This window comes from Scylla paramamosain, chromosome 34, assembly GCF_035594125.1.
Source record: "Scylla paramamosain isolate STU-SP2022 chromosome 34, ASM3559412v1, whole genome shotgun sequence".
NCBI lineage: Eukaryota > Metazoa > Arthropoda > Malacostraca > Decapoda > Portunidae > Scylla > Scylla paramamosain.
This window is the reverse complement of record NC_087184.1, coordinates 17,078,057-17,097,719: the sequence shown is the minus strand read 5'-3', so window position 1 is coordinate 17,097,719 and position 19,663 is coordinate 17,078,057. Positions and strand designations below refer to the sequence as shown.

Below are 19,663 nucleotides of genomic sequence, written 5' to 3'. Positions count from 1 at the left end.
TAAATAAAAGGCCAAAATTTGAAATAAGACTTACGTTAAGGAAATATTAAAATAACAAAATAAGGAAAACTGCAACATCAAAAATCACAAAATGACTTAGTTGGTATAGTTATATATATAAAAATAAATAAATAAATAAATAAATAAATAAATAAATAAATAAATAAAAGGCCAAAATTTGAAATAAGACTTACGTAGTGAAGATGAAAAATAAATAAGTGAAAAAATACAAGGCTAAAACACCACGAAATCAGTTGGTTAGAGTAGTGAAGATGAACACAAGAAAATAAGGGGAAATCCAAATAAATACGCAGTCAGTTGATGTAGCGAAGATAAAAAAAAAAAAAAAAAAGGAAAATAAGGGAAACTGCAAGGCCACAGCATGAAATAAGCAGTTAGTTGATGTAGGGAAGATGAAAATAAGAAAAAAATAAATAAATGCAAGGCCGAAACACGAAATAAGGAGTTAGTTGGCGTAGTGTCGATATAAAATAAATAAGCGAAACTAACACCAAACCTCCACGAAATAACGGCTGGCATGTAGTGAAGATGCATTAAACTGACACCAAAAACTCCACGAAATAACGGCTGGCATGTAGTGAAGATGCATTAAACTGACACCAAAACTCCACGAAATAACGGCTGGCATGTAGTGAAGATGCATTAAACTGACACCAAAACTCCACGAAATAACGGCTGGCATGTAGTGAAGATGCATTAAACTGACACCAAAACTCCACGAAATAACGGCTGGCATGTAGTGAAGATGCATTAACTCAATACGGGAAGCTGCGAGGTACAAACACGTATATAGTGGAGATGTAATAAAATCATAGTGAAGGTAACGGCAAGATGGCCTGCGTCTCTTTTCAAAATTAACGACTCTAGCATCATGACCAAGCTGCAAAAACTCACCAGGCCTACACGTGACACTGATGGTGACCTGACATGACCTGACCTGACCTCCAGACCTACACATGGCAGTGGTGGAGGCCTGACATAACCAAAAGCTTGTGGCCAGCACCGGAAAGGAACGGTCACCAGCCACGCGTCCACGCACACACACACACACACACACATCACCATAATATACTTACTTTTCTCAGTTTTTTCTTCATATCACGGATTCTTGTGTTCTCCTGGGATCACAAACTATTTATCTGCACTCTTCTCTTGTACTGCGACAACAAACAGAGCAGAACAAAGGAAGAAAAGGGCAGCAAGGGAAGCGCACCCCAACTCGCGGCTAATTCTTGGCGGTAACTGCGCGTGGGTTGGCGTCCCTAAGCGAACTCTCCCGCCAAATCTTGCTAACGGGGGCCTCACGTGCACATACAAGGACTCCCACATATATTCAAACTAAATATATGGTAATACGCATATATAACATACAGTAATATTGGTTCTCATACTATTATTATTATTATTATTATTATTATTATTATTATTATTATTATCATTACTGTTGTTATTTTGAATGACGTTAGTTTTTTGGTTACATAATATTTAGAAAAGAAAACATTTTATGATTCCTTTTAATTATTGGTGAAAATATATAAAAAAAAAATACTTAATTTTTATAAGTATTGTTTTATTTGTTTATTTTCTTTATCAATATCATCATTATCATCCTCATTATAGGAGACACAGACACACACACACCGTAAGCTCCCTACAAGACAGTAAACACAAAAATATGAGTGAAAAATGAAACTAGAGGAATATTAATCAACATTTTATTAAGGTAAGGTGAGTTTACACCCTGACAAGAGAGTTTGCACACTACAGCCTCTTAGACTATCACTGGAACCATGAAAACACCCTTGAAAACCCAAACACACCTCTACACCCCCAAACACACCAAAAACACCCTTAAATATATCCATACACATCCAAACACCCCCAAAACACCCTCAAACACACCCAAACACATCCAAACCACACCCAAAACACAGCCAAACATACCAAAACACCCAAAACACCCACAAACACATCCAAAACACCCCAAAACACACTAAAAACACACACAAAACACAGCTAAACAACCCAAAACACCCTAAAATACACACAAAACACCCAAAAACACCCAAAAACACAGCCTCAGACTTCCAAACACACAAAACACACGCAAAAACACCCCAAAACACCCCCCAAACACACCAAAAACACACACAAAACACAGCAAAACACCCTAAAATACACCCAAAACACCCCAAAACACACCAAAAACACAGCTAAACATACCAAAACACCCAAAAATACACCCAAAACACCCAAAAACACCCCAAAACACATCCAAAACACCTCAAAACACACCAAAAACACAGCCAAACATACCAAAACACCCAAAACACCCAAAAATACACCCAAAACACCCTTAAAACACCCAAAAACACCCCCAAAACACCTCAAAACGCACCAAAAAACACACACAAAACACAGCTAAACACTCTCGAACAACACAAACAAACCTATTGATGTCACAACAGGTCTGAACGCCCTTGGAAGAGCCCCTGGTGACCTCCGAATGCCAAACAGGGTACCCTTGTGAGAGGCCGTGCCGTGACAGGAGGCGAGGGCAGTGAGGCAGGGCACCATCATAGAGGAACCTAAGAGAGGGGAGGGGGGGGGGTGGTAAGCAGGGGGCTGGCAGGGGTGTTATGAAATGTAAGGGGATAGACACACAAACAGACAAACAGGTAAGATACACAGGGTTTACTGAGGGTGTAGGGGAGAAACTGAGGGTGTAGGGGACAAACAGGGTAGTTTAATAAGATGCAGAGGTCAGATAGGGTGTATTTATGGTGTAAGGGTGGATAGCAGGGGTGTACTGAGGTGTAGGACAGAGAGAGAAAGAGAGAAAGAGAGAGAGTACAAGGTATCTCTTCGACCTACATTTAGATTGGTGTATACAAGCCTTACTTAATATATGTAGAGGTTTCTGAGCATATACCAGTATCTCTTATGGGTTTGTGTGTGTGTACCAGCCTTACCAAGTGTCTGTGTGTTTCTGAGTGTACACCAGTGTTTGTGTACAAGTTTACATGTGTACACCAGTCTTAGTAAGTATTTCAGTGTGTTTTTAAGTGTATACCAGCATGAATTTTGTGTTTTTAAAAGTGTTTGAGTGTTTATTTAAATTATCTGTTATCCCAGCCCCTACAGACCCACCTATGGCATACAGCGTCAGTCCAGAGTACAGCCCCAGGTTGGTCTTGCTAGCCCCGATGAGGATGAAAGCAGGAGTCATCGTCATTAACCACTGTGGATGGTGAGGGTGGTAGAGGAGGCAGTGGTGGGTTTAATAATAGTGTTACTGATAAATCCTGTTGTTTTATATTGTAATTCTACACAGTAAAAATATAGATTTGAAAATATACTTTGTAAACCTCAGTAACTTCCACTACAGCCCATTAAACTAGAACCATGAAAACATCCTTGAAAACCCCAGTAACTTGCACTACAGCCTGTTAGACTAGAACCATGAAAACACCCTTGAAAACCCCAGTACACTACACCCTGTTAAACAAAAACCATGAAAACACCCTTGAAAACCCCAGTAACTTCCACTACACCCTGTTAAACAAGAACCATGAAAAACACCCTTGAAAACCTCAGTAACTTCCACTACACCCTGTTAAACTCGAACCATGAAAACACCCTTGAAAACACACACACAGGCAACCCTTTCCCGGCCACACACACACACAAACCCTCTCCAACACACACACACACACACACACACACACACACAAACCCCAGAACACACCATACCTAATTGGCAGTTGCTTTTTCAGTTCCAGTCTTAACACTTCGCATCAACCCTCTCTGTGTAATTGCCATGACCAGGCCCAGGAAGGAAAACTTGCGGTCCTGCGCCAACGAGTCGTAACTATGCTTGTGGTGGGTCGCGAAGATCAGCGTTAACTCCAGGCTGGAATACAGGAACAGGTAGAGGAAGTAAACTCGGCTAAGTTGTATAAATTTCATGTGTTCTACAGAGAGAGAGAAAGACAGATGTTTATGAATGAAGGGAGAGGAGGAGGAGGAGGAACGGGAGGTAGTGTGTGTGTGTGTGTGTGTGTGTGTGTGTGTGTGTGTGTGTGTGTGTGTGTGTGTGTGTGTGTGTGTGTGTGTGTGTGTGTGTGTGTGTGTGTGTGTGTGTGTGTGTGTGTGTGTGTGTGTGTGTGTGTATGAATGAAGGGAGAGGAGGAGGAGGAGGAACAGGAGGTGGTGTGTGTGTGTGTGTGTGTGTGTGTGTGTGTGTGTGTGTGTGTGTGTGTGTGTGTGTGTGTGTGTGTGTGTGTGTGTGTGTGTGTGTGTGTGTGTGTGTGTGTGTGTGTGTGTGTGTGTGTGTGTGTATGAATGAAGGGAGAGGAGGAGGAGGAGGAACGGGAGGTGGTGTGTGTGTGTGTGTGTGTGTGTGTGTGTGTGTGTGTGTGTGTGTGTGTGTGTGTGTGTGTGTGTGTGTGTGTTTCAGGAGTAAACATAAGGGAATATTTGCTAGTACACACACACACACACACACACACACACACACACACACACACACACTACTACAAACACGAACAAACACACAATACTGAACATACAAACACACACACACACACACCTTCTCTGCCCAGGCCCTTGACACAGCTGACGGAGAACAGAGCCCTAGGATTGATCACCTCCCAAGCCTCGGTCAAACTGGCACCGATGTCCCTCCTCCTTCTGCCCTGCGGTGGAAGAACAAGACACAAATCTGACTCACACACGAAGAGACAACAGCGAACGTAAACAAACAGTGTTGCCAACTCAGGGAAAGGGAGTTTTACTGTACAAGGGATAAAATACAAGTGAATCACCATGGAAACACCCTTTGAAAACCCACAGTAACTTCCACTACAGCCTTGATAACACTACTTACCCTATATCACCCCCAAACACCCCTATATAACCCTGAAACACCACCAAGACACCATTAAACACCCCAAAACAAACTATTTACCTCAAAACACTTGCAAAACACTCCCAAAACAAAATTAAACACCCCAAAACACACTATTTACCTCAAAACACTTGCAAAACACTCTCAAAACACCATTAAACACCCCAAAACACACTATTTACCTCAAAAACTTGCAAAACACTCCCAAAACACCATTAAACACCCAAAAACAGACAATTTACCTCAAAACACTTGAAAAAACACCCCCAAAACACCTCCAAAACCCCAATAATACCCAAAAAAAAGACAATATACCTCAAAACACTTGAAAAAACACCTCCAAAACCCCAATAATACCCAAAAAAGACAATTTACTTCAAAACACTTGCAAAAACACCCCCAAAACATCTCCAAAACCAAAAAAATACCCAAAAAAGACAATTTACCTCAAAACACTTGCAAAAACACCCCCAAAACACCTCCAAAACCCCAATAATACCCAAAAAACAGACAAAAACAGACAAATATACCCAAAAACAGACAATTTACCTCAAAACACTTGAAAAAACATCCCAAAACACCTCCAAAACACCCCAAAATATCTCAAAACATTCCTAAACACACAAACAGGAGTGTAATGAATTAATAAGTGAAAGAAAGCAAGAGAATGTAAACAAACAGATGATAATGAAAAGAAAAGTGATTTAAATGAGATTGTTAAGATGTTTTGATGGTTTATGGTAAGAAAAATGAGAGAAAGGGTTTGTAATGAATAGAAAGGGTTTGTAATGATGACAGAAAGGAAGGAATAAGAGGGAAAAGTAAAGAAATGAGGAAAGGAAAGAGAAAATGATGCTTTACTCACAATGCACCTCTCTTTAACAACATTCAGAGACACAAGGAAATACAAACAAATTACAAAATAAGCAAAGAAAGAAAAAATGAAAGGAAAAAAAAAAAAAAAAAAATTATACAAAAACAAAAAAAAATATACATAATAAAAAAAAAAAAAAATGAGAGACACACACACACACACACACACCTCAGGCAGCGATTCCTGGAAGAAGACAGCAAAGAATATTATGTTAGCCACAGTGAGAGTGCGTGCGTAGACAGCCGAGGCCGCGAACCACCCAGTACTTCCCCAGCGGGAGAACGCAGCCCCCACAGTGTGCCCGACGGTGAAGCCTATGGTGAATGTCACGCCAATCAGTGCCTGTGGGTTGAGGGGAGGTTAGGAGAGGGTAGGCTGGTTAGGTTACGTTAGGACACACCAACAACACACCACAATATAAATAAGAAATAAAATAATGCATAAGAAAATAAAAAGTTAAAAAAAAGTAAACTAACAATATATTTTAAACTACCACAACACCTTTAAACACCCTCAAAATACTCCAAAACACCCAGAAACATTCCAAAAACACACCAAAACACTCTCAAAATAACCCAAAACACACCAAAACATCCCAAAATACTCCAAAACACTCCAAAAACACACCAAAACACCTTCAAAATACCCCAAAACACTACAAACACATCCCAAAACACTCCAAAAACACACCAAAATACTCCAAAAATACTCCTAAACATCTCAAAACACATCAAAACATTCCAAAAACATCCCAAAACACTTTACAACACACCAAAAATCCCAAAACACCTCCACAACACCACAAAACACTTCAAAACACCCCTTAACCACCCCAAAACACATCAAAACACTTCACAACACACCAAAAACACCCCAAAACACTCCAAAAACACCCCAAAACACCCCAAAAACACCTGAAGACTCCCTCAGAACACTGAAATAGAATAAAACACAAAATAACAATAATAAAGAAAACAAGCTGCAATATTGAACAGCAGGAACACAAACAAACACACACACACACACCCTGTAAACAAACAAACAAACAAAAAATAAATAAATAGATAATAGGATAAAAAAATTGAAAAAATAATAATAAAAACAAGCTAAAAATATATAAACCAATACAAAACACAACAAACCCACTTAATTACCAAACAAGACAGAATGGAACCTCGCAGCGAAACCGATGATATGCTGGTAATAAGTCACACAGGAGAGCTGAGAGGAATACGAGCCGCTGGTGTTGTGCTTGGAGTAACAGTCGAGGAGAGCAGGAGACACGGGCAGCACCACCTTCAAGCCGAGCAGATCCAGGATCAGACTGCCGAATAACACCTTGCTTGTCCGTGCGTTCCTCTGTGGGTGTTAGGTTAGGTTAGGTTACGTTAGGTTAAGTGAGGTTAGGTTATGTTAGGTTAAGTGAGGTTAGGTTAAGTGAGGTTAGGTTAGGTTAAGTTACGTTAGGTTAGGTTAAGTGAGGTTAAGTGAGGTTAGGTTAAGTTAGGTTAGGTTAAGTTAGGTTAGGTTAGGTTAAAAGAGGTTAGGTTAAGTTAGGTTAGGTTAAGTTAAGTTAGGTTAAGTTATGTTAGGTTAAAAGAGGTTAGGCTAAGTTATGTTAGGTTAAGTTAGCTTATGTTAGGTTAGGTTAGGTTAAGTGAGGTCTTTTTTATCTTTTATTTTTTCTCAGTATTTTTTTCTTATTGTACTTAGTTCCCTTTGACCAGTGTCCCTCCTATATATACAAAAAATAAAACAAAATAAATAAATAAATAAATAAAGTAAAACAAGAACATTTTTACGACTTTAAATCATTTTCCCGACACACTTGTGCATGGAGGCAGTGTTGCACGAGTGTTGAGTGACAAATATTGCATCTCAGCTTAGCAACACACACCAACACACACCAACACAACACCCTGCTCACCTTCTCCTTGATGTCCACAGCCTGTACTGCCCCTCTGTCCCTGCCGTCCACCTCACCACCACTGCCGCCGCCACCGCCATCGCTGCCGCCAACTTGCTTGCCGGATCGGAGGGTTGCCATTGCTCTGAAAGTTACATTAGGTTTGGTTAAGTGGGGCCGTGGGAAGAGGATGTAGGTTAGGTTAGGTTTGGTTAGGCTAGGTTAGGTTAGGTTTGGCTAGGTTTCTTTAGGTTAGGTTAGGTTAGGTTAGGTTAGGTAAGGCTTGGCTAGGTTAGGCTTGCTTAGGTAAGGTTTGGCTAGGTTAGGTTAGGTTAGGTTAGGTAAGGCTTGGCTAGGTTAGGCTTGCTTAGGTAAGGTTTGGCTAGGTTAGAATTGCTTAGGTTAGGTTAGGTAAAGTTTGGTTAGGCCAGCTTGGGATTAAGACACGAGATAGCCAGTCTTGGGGAGGAGGAAGCACCAGACAGAAGTTAGGGTAGGCTTCTTTGGGTTAGGCTTGGTTTGATTAGGGTCAGATGAGGAGTGTGAAGCTCCACCACGTTTGGTTAAATTTGAGGTAATATTTTAGTCATTTTCTCTCTCACCACCAAAATTTTCCCACTGTGTAAACTTTGTTAATATTTTTTACCTGAAGGCTACAAAACACATCACTCGCTTTCCATCCCAGACCCCTAAACACCACCCCTTTCTTCCTTCCTTAGCATCAGCCAGCCAGCCTCTTTGGACTTAAATGAAGGAAACTTTTAAACACGTAGATATAATATAACATTTTCTTCTTCACACACATACACACACACACACACACACACACACACTGCTTCCGTGACGTGGGAGAGTGAGGAAGAGCGAGAAAGAGTTTTATCACCAGCTGGAAGGAAACTAACGCTTTGTTTACATCTGACAAGAGAAAACGCGGCTGTCACTTCTGTCAACGGGTAACTAATACAAAGCTGAGAGAGAGAGAGAGAGAGAGAGAGAGAGAGAGAGAGAGAGAGAGAGAGAGAGAGAGAGAGAGAGAGAGAGAGAGAGAGAGAGAGAGAGAGATTGTCATATAACCATTTTATACTCAAGATAATAAAAGACAGCAAGCGTTTAATTATTAATTTTCCTTCTTCGCTTGCCTAAACTTTCTTCCACACTGCTGGTGGTGATGGTGGTGGTGGTGGTGGTCTTCCTGCTTCCCTATTTCGTCCCTCTACATTTGTATCTTAAAAGAAAAAAAAGATCGTATTACTGAATCAACACCAATGAACGCTTAACCTTACCTAACCTAAAGTGTACCTCTGTTTTTACCCTCTACCTATCACTACAACCTCCAGTACCTTCCCCTGCTAGGACTCCAACACCAGAACACCTCGTACAGACCCAGACATCCCACACACGTGCATCTAGAAGCTTCATACATCACAACACACGCTATAACACCCCTGACACGCTTCTACTATCACAGTCCCCCCTTAAACACTCCAGAACCTTTTATTTTACCTCCAGCACACCACTTCTACCCTCAAAGACCCAGTACTTATCTGCAACATGCCTATAACATAACCAAAACACCTCAAAAGCAACTCCAACCACACTAAAACACCTTAAAACACCTTAAACACTCCTAAACGCACAAAAAACATCTTAAACACATCGAAAGTGCACCAAAATATCCCCAAACACACTTAAAATACTCCAAAACTCACCCAATTGACTTTAAACGCATCGAAAACACACCGTACCTACCCAAAACACACTCAAACTCATCCACAACATCCCAGAACACACTTAAAACATCCCAAAACACTGAAAACGGCCCAAAACACACTTAAAACACCCCAAAACACACCCAGACTGACCTAAAATACCCACAAACGCACCCAAAACGCACCCGTATCCACACAAAACACACCCGAACTCATCCATAACATCCCAAAATACACTTGAAACATCCCAAAACATTGAAAACAGTCCAAAGCACACTTAAAGCACTCATAAACAAGCCTAAGACACCCCAAAACACACCAGGAACGCTAAATATTGACTCAAACATCACCAAATCCCTAAAACACACACTTCAACACCCTTTCAACACCTCCAGACACACTGCAACACTCCCTAAACACCTCCAGACACACTCCAACACCTCTTAAACACACCAAATACACTGGAAGCACTGTCAGGGAAGACAAATACTACCAAGACAGACAGGGCAGCAGGGAAAATTAAGCTAAATATTGTTTTCTTATCATTTTTCTGTTTTACCACCTCCTCTATTCCTTCTCCCTTCCTCTTCCTCCTCTATTTCTCTTATTTTCTTACTCATTCTACTCTTATCTACACGTCTGAGTTTAGAAACACGTGGAAACACCAGGAAAACACTGCAAAGTACGATAATTATTACCGAGGAGACAGCGGAGCCGATCAAGGTCCCGGGTCCATGATGGCGGCCGTGACGTCACGGCAATTTTACGTACCGTAACGGATTTCATTTCGAAATTGACCCCTCGAAAAAATGGAGCTAGGCTGGAATGCCTTATATATTCTGACTTGACAAATACTTAAAATAATATTCACAATATTAAAACAGCTCTAGCCTGAGTAGTATTTAAAAAATATCCAAATGAAATATGGAAAAAGTGTTGAAATATTCGGCACCATTTAAATCATTGAAAAGTCCACAACATTTGAATTTTTAGGAACGTAAAAATTTTTAAAAAATCTGAACTATCATCTTACACAATCAAAAGTGACCTGGAACAAGAAGTAAACAAATAAAACCGAAATTGTGTAAAAACCAAGTGTTGAACCTAAATACGATTAAAAACCACTGAAAAGTCCACCTATTTTGACTCAACAACAAGATAAAACACTTTAAAACATACAAACTATTTTTTCAAGCAATGAAAAGTTAGTTACAAGCTCAAATAGAGAGACAATAACACAAAAAGTGTTGTAATAACAACTTTTAACAGGACCATAAACCATTTTTAAAGTCCACTTATTTCTCTCAACAGGAACCAAAAAACAATTTAAAAATCATAAGCAATTTTTAGAAATACAAAAGACGTAGTTAGAACGTGAAATAAAAAATCAAGTTTGTCAAAATACTGCTAAAAAAACACCCCGCATTTTCGGCAAGCAACACAAAATTGAACACAACTCAACACAAGCCACGAAAATACTTCTAAAGCAAATAATTATTTTTATAAACCATAAAAAACATGCTATACCAGCAGAATAAAGAAGTTAAGAAAAAAATAAAAAAATATTGGAACCCACAGGTTGAAGCAGGTTGGCAGAGGTAGCCAGGCATCATGGCGGCCCTTGTCAGTGGAGAGAACGGCCGCTATTTTGCCTGTTATTCTTCCATCGTAACTAAATGAGGCAATGGCAGATATATCTAGATAGCGGATATGAAAGCCTAGTTATGTGGCTCCACTTAGTGACGTGTTAGACTTACAATAAGTGAGAAATGAAGCAGATATTGGCGGACAAATGGGGAAGGCTGCCTCCACCTCAGCTGATAACATTAAGTGTATTTTTTTGACGTTTTTATAATTCCTGTCATGGTTAATTAGTAAGAGTTTTGTGGTGGAGGCTTGGAGCGCTTGTGGCACCGTGGAATGCTGGGTCACGTCAATATATTCCTAACCAGGTGCAAAAACATGAAATACGAGGCTCAACAATAAACAGTAAGGTTAACCACTGACCTGACAGCCCTGTGTTGTTGTTGTAGTGGGTGACACGTAACAACACTATCACAGTTACCGCCTGTTACATCACACTGTGCAAATTAGCTGGCTGGACAAGTGGTGGGCGGGTTTCTTACCAATATTAGCCTTGGTGGCCCTGTAGGCACCTCCAGGCAGGCACCAAGCTTGCACCAGCACACGCAGGCACCCACGGCCCTGTCACTGTCTTGTTCTGCCAAAATACATTAAATGAAGCCACAGTTTATGGCACCCTTTGAACACAGTGCCTTTCTGAGTTACGTCTGGTACTGTGTTGTCCTCCCTTGGCCTGCTCTGCACAGTACGGACACAAACCTATCCACAACACACTTTTACCTTTCAATAACAACCACCAACTTCTTTTATATTATACTAAACTAATGGAAAATTAAATATAAAGAATTATAAGCGTGTAAAAATAAATCTCAGGCCATTATAACTGTAATTGTCAAAGTATCTAGATGTTACTGATTGAAGCGCCAAATTCAAACTGTTCCTGGCGGAGCTTACACTGCAATGTCTCGTCCCTTGTGTGGCGTAATGTGAAATCATTGAAAAGCTTGTGTGAATTGAAGGCTTGGCTTAATACTGTGTTATATCTCAGCTTATCATTATTAAGTATTTACCATTTGACGTTAAAAAACAACAATACTTCACAGAGATATCCAAGTATACCAGAGGCTTCCATACTGTAGTTAATGATCAACAGAGAATTACCAGCCTTTCTCTGTGTGTCAAGGAGAGCCCTTAGGGAAACGTTCGTGTGCGTGTGTGTGTGTGTGTGTGTGGTATGGAAAGATATAATTGCTTAAGTACAGCCTCTCTCTCTCTCTCTCTCTCTCTACGTATTTTGCCTGTCTGCCCTCGTGTGTGTGTGTGTGTGTGTGTGTGTATCTCATTTATTTATTTAAGTTATTTTTCTTCTTCACGCAGATAGTAATTGACGAACACAACACACCACGTGGAGAGAAGCAAGGTGTGGAGTACCCAAGCCTCTCACAGTCCATGCTAGTAGACTCACCCTGCATGTGGAAATCTCCCAAAATGCACGGAGGTTATTCCAGAGCTGCAGGACAGAGTACTTGAGGCCATTGGTGAACAGAAAGCTGAGGTTGAACAAAGGTAGAGTAAAGATTACACTGACATTTGGGACATTGACATTGTTTGTTACCAGTATTATGTTGATTCCTTTTATTTCAGCCAAGAATTGATAGCTGCCCAAGGTGTAAGCAAGATTCACAATGATGAGGTCATTGTGACGTGTGCAATGTGTCCACTGGTCTTGGCCTTCCTGACCAAGGCAGCCACACAAAGGAAATTCCACGTTATTGTTGCCGAACGTGCCCCTAAATATGATGTAAGGTGTTTTATGCGTCTCTTTCACGTCATCGTGTCTGATGTGCACAATACATAACACAGGGACTGCCACGTGTAGGGGTGATGGCTTCTTGCAGCTTCCTTTATTTTATTATGTTCTTATGTTCTCAATACATCTTTTACTTGTGCAGGGTCACCCAGTGGCAAAAGCTTTATGTACTGCTGGAATTGAGACAACATTAATTCAAGACTCTGCAGTGTTCCCCATCATGTCACGTGTCAACAAGGTCATCAAAGGTCATCGTTGGCACCGAGACGGTGGTGACCAACGGAGGCATTGAGACCTTTGTTGGTGCAGCCTCTCTTGCCTCACCACCAAAGTTTTATTCTGTTCCAGTAAGTTTTATTTGTTAGTCATTATCCTGATACCTCTTTCAGTGGGGCAGTATTTGAAACATATTTACTGTTGCAAATTGAACAGGGAAGGTATCACAAAAGTACATACCATTTTATTCTCACAGAAATTCTTGATTCCAGTTTTTGATACATTCCTTTTCCACATGTTTATTTCGTGTAGGTGGATATACATTCCTCGTGTTGAGTGTTGGATGGTCCTTTCTCAAACCTCAACCTGTTGTCTCATGTGGAGCTAGATACTATCAGATCAGTACCTATATAATATTGAAAATCATAGCATGAATTGTGCATTTTGCTTATTGTCACAAATCTTCATTTTCAGCTGTATGTGTGCACTCCCACATACAAATTTAGCTTGATGGGCTGTGAAGAAATAAGCCACCAAACCACCACTTCTATTATCCCAGAGGGAACAAAGTTTTGGCCGTCTGTAAATACTGCGCTGGCTCAGCTAGATTACGTTCCTCCAGAAAATGTCACCAGTTTGATAACTAACAAGTGAGTTTGTGTTGTTCATATGACTGTGTGGTCCTTTCAAGGTGTGATGTTGGGGGTTCATTTAATTTTTTCATTTGCTTTCCTTGTTGGGCCTGGGCTGACCTCAGGAGACATCAGTATTTGTCAGCTTTATGCACAAACTGTTATTTAGCACTGTACTTCATCTCCCAGTAAAACTTCTGATCCTAAATGCATCAAATGAAAGGCCTTTATGTTTTACTTATGAGTGAGATAAACAACTTACTCAATTTATTATACAGTAAAATCCCTCTCATCCAGCAGCTTCAAGTATCCGGCACATTTTTCCCCGAGCCTTAAAATCAATAAAAAATCAATGTGTACTCAGAAAATCAATTAAAATTCCCACGCGAGGCATACTCTGTCCCCTTGCCACCACAGCGCACTGCTTCGCGCCACCCACAGCCCACTGCACTGTGTTTACTCAGTGACTCAGTCCCGCGTGTGCACTGTTTATCGCCTGACGCCTTCATCACGCCTAAAGTTGTAGAAAAAAGGAAGTGTGTTGTGCTTACACTTAAGCAGCTGATCAGATCAGCTGATCATTGTTGTGGTAAGATGCGTGAGTGTAGGGTGGTCATTGTGGACACAATTTCACTTCTATTCAAGTATCCGGCACGTCGGCGGTCCCGTTGATGCCGGATAAGAGGGATTTTACTGTACCCTGTTTATCTTGCACATCTACTCACTTAGCTTTAAATAATGGCTGCTGACCATTTAAATCTCTTTTATTTCAGTCGAGGTACTGCACCATCCTACGTGTACCGGCAGCTTAGCGAACTGTACCGTCCCACTTCTTGTGATCTCTAAGGTAACAGCTTTAATCCTTGCAAATAAGGAATAAGAGAAAAGAGACACACCTGCCATTTGTACTGTTATGCTGTAGTGTTCTGTCATTTTTTTCCTCTTTTATCCTAGAACCGTTTTTGGTCATTCATGTTTCTAAAAATTATTATACAAAAATGTTGAGCTTAATATGTTTGGTGTAGTTTTTTGTAACATGTGTTATTATTGTTAATGTGTGTGGTTCCCCTCAGGAAGAATGTTGCAGTATTAGCAGTAATGTTACAGCCAATGGAAGTGTCTGTATTGTGCTTTGGTGGGAGGTTAATTTGATGTATTTTTAGAGTTGTGCAGGATATTATAGCAAGCCCTCAAAATAAAGAAAATAACTATAGAAAACACTCTTTGTATTGAAAACACCACTACAGAGAAATCTCTAATGAAACAGGAAACCCTACATTCAGTACTGTGTGGTTGTTGCAGTAACACTGAGCTAAATGCCTTTTGGATGGTTGTACACTAAAAATAATGTAAAAATGCCTATAAACAACTGTCCCTGCATTAAAAACCTTTCATCATAAAATTACACACAAGATACTCAACCAGTGCATGAATGTTCAAGCGGTACCATTTGCTCCCTTCTGCACAGCTTACAGCAACACTTCTGGCGCTGTATAGTGAACAGTGAAGCACGGTGCCTTCGTGCTGCCATCCTTTTCCTTGTCAGGCATCAAATGTGCAAACCCAAAATCCACAATCTTAATAACTGAATCTTCAGAAGAATCCTTGAACAAGAGATTCCGTGAAAAGATGTTTAGATTAGAATGGCCTCGGAGAAGGATAATATCTGAATGGAATAAATTCATACTTTTTATTATAAAGGCCATACAAATGATGGAGATCAATAATATTCCATGCAATAAATTCTTTAAAATAAGCAGATGGAAAATCAATGCAAAAAAAATTCCTTTTTTTACCTTTCCTTTCTTTTCTTTTCTGTCTATCCTCAACACCAACCCTTTTCACCCCTGTCTGGCTTTAGGTCTCCGTGAACACTGATGCTTTTCCTGTGCACGTAGTGAACTGCTGACACCAGGTTCCTCACGACGACCGAAGCCCGAGGCGAGCCTCTGTGAACCTCTCGTGTTTCCTGATCCTCTGAGGCAGCCAGCTCTCCACCTCCAAGGAGCTGCATCACAATGTAGGTGTGTGCCTGTGAAACCAACATGAATTAGATACAGGCATACAATGATTAAATGCAAGGAAAAGAAAATAATATGATCTTAAACTAATTGTTACTTAAACTGTTACTGATAAATCCTGTTGTTTTATATTGTAATTCTACACAGTAAAAATATAGATTTGAAAATATACTTTGTAAACCTCAGTAACTTCCACTACAGCCCATTAAACTAGAACCATGAAAACATCCTTGAAAACCCCAGTAACTTGCACTACAGCCTGTTAGACTAGAACCATGAAAACACCCTTGAAAACCCCAGTAACTTCCACTACACCCTGTTAAACAAAAACCATGAAAACACCCTTGAAAACCCCAGTAACTTCCACTACACCCTGTTAAACAAGAACCATGAAAAACACCCTTGAAAACCTCAGTAACTTCCACTACACCCTGTTAAACTCGAACCATGAAAACACCCTTGAAAACACACACACAGGCAACCCTTTCCCGGCCACACACACACACAAACCCTCTCCAACACACACACACACACACACACACACACACAAACCCCAGAACACACCATACCTAATTGGCAGTTGCTTTTTCAGTTCCAGTCTTAACACTTCGCATAAACCCTCTCTGTGTAATTGCCATGACCAGGCCCAGGAAGGAAAACTTGCGGTCCTGCGCCAACGAGTCGTAACTATGCTTGTGGTGGGTCGCGAAGATCAGCGTTAACTCCAGGCTGGAATACATGAACAGGTAGAGGAAGTAAACTCGGCTAAGTTGTATTAATTTCATGCGTTCTACAGAGAGAGAGAAAGACAGATGTTTATGAATGAAGGGAGAGGAGGAGGAGGAGGAACGGGAGGTAGTGTGTGTGTGTGTGTGTGTGTGTGTGTGTGTGTGTGTGTGTGTGTGTGTGTGTGTGTGTGTGTGTGTGTGTGTGTGTGTGTGTGTGTGTGTGTGTGTGTGTGTGTGTGTGTGTGTGTGTGTGTGTGTGTGTGTGTGTGTGTGTGTGTGTGTATGAATGAAGGGAGAGGAGGAGGAGGAACAGGAGGTGGTGTGTGTGTGTGTGTGTGTGTGTGTGTGTGTGTGTGTGTGTGTGTGTGTGTGTGTGTGTGTGTGTGTGTGTGTATGAATGAAGGGAGAGGAGGAGGAGGAGGAACGGGAGGTGGTGTGTGTGTGTGTGTGTGTGTGTGTGTGTGTGTGTGTGTGTGTGTGTGTGTGTGTTTCAGGAGTAAACATAAGGGAATATTTGCTAGTACACACACACACACACACACACACACACTATTACAAACACAAACAAATACACAATACTGAACATACAAACACACACACACACACACCTTCTCTGCCCAGGCCCTTGACACAGCTGACGGAGAACAGAGCCCTAGGATTGATCACCTCCCAAGCCTCGGTCAAACTGGCACCGATGTCCCTCCTCCTTCTGCCCTGCGGTGGAAGAACAAGACACAAATCTGACTCACACACGAAGAGACAACAGCGAACGTAAACAAACAGTGTTGCCAACTCAGGGAAAGGGAGTTTTACTGTACAAGGGATAAAATACAAGTGAATCACCATGGAAACACCCTTTGAAAACCCACAGTAACTTCCACTACAGCCTTGATAACACTACTTACCCTAGATCACCCCCAAACACCCCTATATAACCCTGAAACACCACCAAGACACCATTAAACACCCCAAAACAAACTATTTACCTCAAAACACTTGCAAAACACTCCCAAAACAAAATTAAACACCCCAAAACACACTATTTACCTCAAAACACTTGCAAAACACTCTCAAAACACCATTAAACACCCCAAAACACACTATTTACCTCAAAAACTTGCAAAACACTCCCAAAACACCATTAAACACCCAAAAACAGACAATTTACCTCAAAACACTTGAAAAAACACCCCCAAAACACCTCCAAAACCCCAATAATACCCAAAAAGACAATTTACCTCAAAACACTTGAAAAAACACCTCCAAAACCCCAATAATACCCAAAAAAGACAATTTACCTCAAAACACTTGCAAAAACACCCCCAAAACATCTCCAAAACCCAAAAAATACCCAAAAAAGACAATTTACCTCAAAACACTTGCAAAAACACCCCCAAAACACCTCCAAAACCCCAATAATACCCAAAAAACTGACAAAAACAGACAAATATACCCAAAAACAGACAATTTACCTCAAAACACTTGAAAAAACACCCCAAAACACCTCCAAAACACCCCAAAATATCTCAAAACATTCCTAAACACACAAACAGGAGTGTAATGAATTAATAAGTGAAAGAAAGCAAGAGAATGTAAACAAACAGATGATAATGAAAAGAAAAGTGATTTAAATGAGATTGTTAAGATGTTTTGATGGTTTATGGTAAGGAAAATGAGAGAAAGGGTTTGTAATGAATAGAAAGGGTTTGTAATGATGACAGAAAGGAAGGAATAAGAGGGAAAAGTAAAGAAATGAGGAAAGGAAAGAGAAAATGATGCTTTACTCACAATGCACCTCTCTTTAACAACATTCAGAGACACAGGGAAATACAAACAAATTACAAAATAAGCAAAGAAAGAAAAAATGAAAGGAAAAAAAAAAATAAGCAAAAATTATACAAAAACAAAAAAAATATACATAATAAAAAAAAAAAAAAATGACACACACACACACACACACACCTCAGGCAGCGATTCCTGGAAGAAGACAGCAAAGAATATTATGTTAGCCACAGTGAGAGTGCGTGCGTAGACACCCGAGGCCGCGAACCACCCAGTACTTCCCCAGCGGGAGAACGCAGCCCCCACAGTGTGCCCGACGGTGAAGCCTATGCTGAATGTCACGCCAATCAGTGCCTGTGGGTTGAGGGGAGGTTAGGAGAGGGTAGGCTGGTTAGGTTAGGTTAGGACACACCAACAACACACCACAATATAAATAAGAAATAAAATAATGCATAAGAAAATAAAAAGTTAAAAAAAGTAAACTAACAATATATTTTAAACTACCACAACACCTTTAAACACCCTCAAAATACTCCAAAACACCCAGAAACACTCCAAAAACACACCAAAACACTCTCAAAATAACCCAAAACACACCAAAACATCCCAAAATACCCCAAAACACTCCAAAAACACACCAAAACACCTTCAAAACACTCCAAAAACATACCAAAATACTCCAAAAATACTCCTAAACATCTCAAAACACATCAAAACATTCCAAAAACATCCCAAAACACTTTAAAACACACCAAAAATCCCAAAACACCTCCACAACACCACAAAACACTTCAAAACACCCCTTAACCACCCCAAAACACATCAAAACACTTCACAACACACCAAAAACACCCCAAAACACCCCAAAAACACCTGAAGACTCCCTCAGAACACTGAAATAGAATAAAACACAAAATAACAATAATAAAGAAAACAAGCTGCAATATTGAACAGCAGGAACACAAACAAACACACACACACACCCTGTAAACAAACAAACAAACAAAAAATAAATAAATAGATAATAGGATAAAAAAATTGAAAAAATAATAATAAAAACAAGCTAAAAATATATAAACCAATACAAAACACAACAAACCCACTTAATTACCAAACAAGACAGAATGGAACCTCGCAGCGAAACCGATGATATGCTGGTAATAAGTCACACAGGAGAGCTGAGAGGAATACAAGCCGCTGGTGTTGTGCTTGGAGTAACAGTCGAGGAGAGCAGGAGACACGGGCAGCACCACCTTCAAGCCGAGCAGGTCCAGGATCAGACTGCCGAATAACACCTTGCTTGTCCGTGTGTTCCTCTGTGGGTGTTAGGTTAGGTTAGGTTACGTTAGGTTAAGTGAGGTTAGGTTATGTTAGGTTAAGTGAGGTTAGGTTAAGTGAGGTTAGGTTAGGTTAGGTTAAGTTACGTTAGGTTAGGTTAAGTGAGGTTAAGTGAGGTTAGGTTAAGTTAGGT

General features: G+C 40.4%; 1 protein-coding gene and 3 long non-coding RNA genes across 16 annotated transcripts in view; 2 read left to right on the top strand and 2 right to left on the bottom strand.

The window, feature by feature from the left end:
- Nucleotides 1-1,310, bottom strand: part of LOC135089956 (uncharacterized) — a 6,475-nt gene extending 5,165 nt beyond the window's left edge. For 2 of the 5 annotated variants that reach the window (XR_010261695.1, XR_010261697.1), the window contains exon 1: nt 1,098-1,309. This is a non-coding gene — a long non-coding RNA (uncharacterized LOC135089956). Of the gene's footprint in view, nt 1-1,097 lie in introns of all 5 variants that reach the window. The other 3 variants (XR_010261696.1, XR_010261694.1, XR_010261698.1) reach the window with 3 other exon arrangements.
- A 327-nt stretch (nt 1,311-1,637) lies between these two features.
- On the top strand, nt 1,638-3,433 carry LOC135090304 (uncharacterized). The gene is made up of 2 exons (XR_010261856.1): nt 1,638-1,744; nt 3,157-3,433. It is a non-coding gene; the product is annotated as an uncharacterized LOC135090304 (long non-coding RNA).
- LOC135090298 (extracellular signal-regulated kinase 2-like) overlaps nt 1,723-19,663 on the bottom strand; it is a 65,983-nt gene continuing 48,042 nt past the window's right edge. For 3 of the 8 annotated variants that reach the window (XM_063986958.1, XM_063986959.1, XM_063986967.1), the window contains 5 exons: nt 18,373-19,508; nt 17,019-17,124; nt 16,252-16,411; nt 3,172-3,262; nt 1,723-2,609 (listed from right to left, as the gene is read on the bottom strand). The gene's annotated coding sequence lies outside the window, so the exon portion shown is untranslated. Of the gene's footprint in view, nt 2,610-3,171; nt 3,263-15,337; nt 15,694-16,251; nt 16,412-17,018; nt 17,125-18,372; nt 19,509-19,663 lie in introns of those variants that run through there. The other 5 variants (XM_063986960.1, XM_063986961.1, XM_063986965.1 and 2 more) reach the window with 5 other exon arrangements.
- On the top strand, nt 10,885-15,853 carry LOC135090303 (uncharacterized). Of its 2 annotated transcripts, XR_010261854.1 has the most exons (7): nt 10,986-11,100; nt 12,381-12,569; nt 12,648-12,804; nt 12,956-13,160; nt 13,504-13,679; nt 14,435-14,508; nt 15,523-15,853. It is a non-coding gene; the product is annotated as an uncharacterized LOC135090303 (long non-coding RNA). The 2 variants fall into 2 exon arrangements; XR_010261855.1 differs by having other exon boundaries at nt 10,885-11,251; nt 14,435-15,853.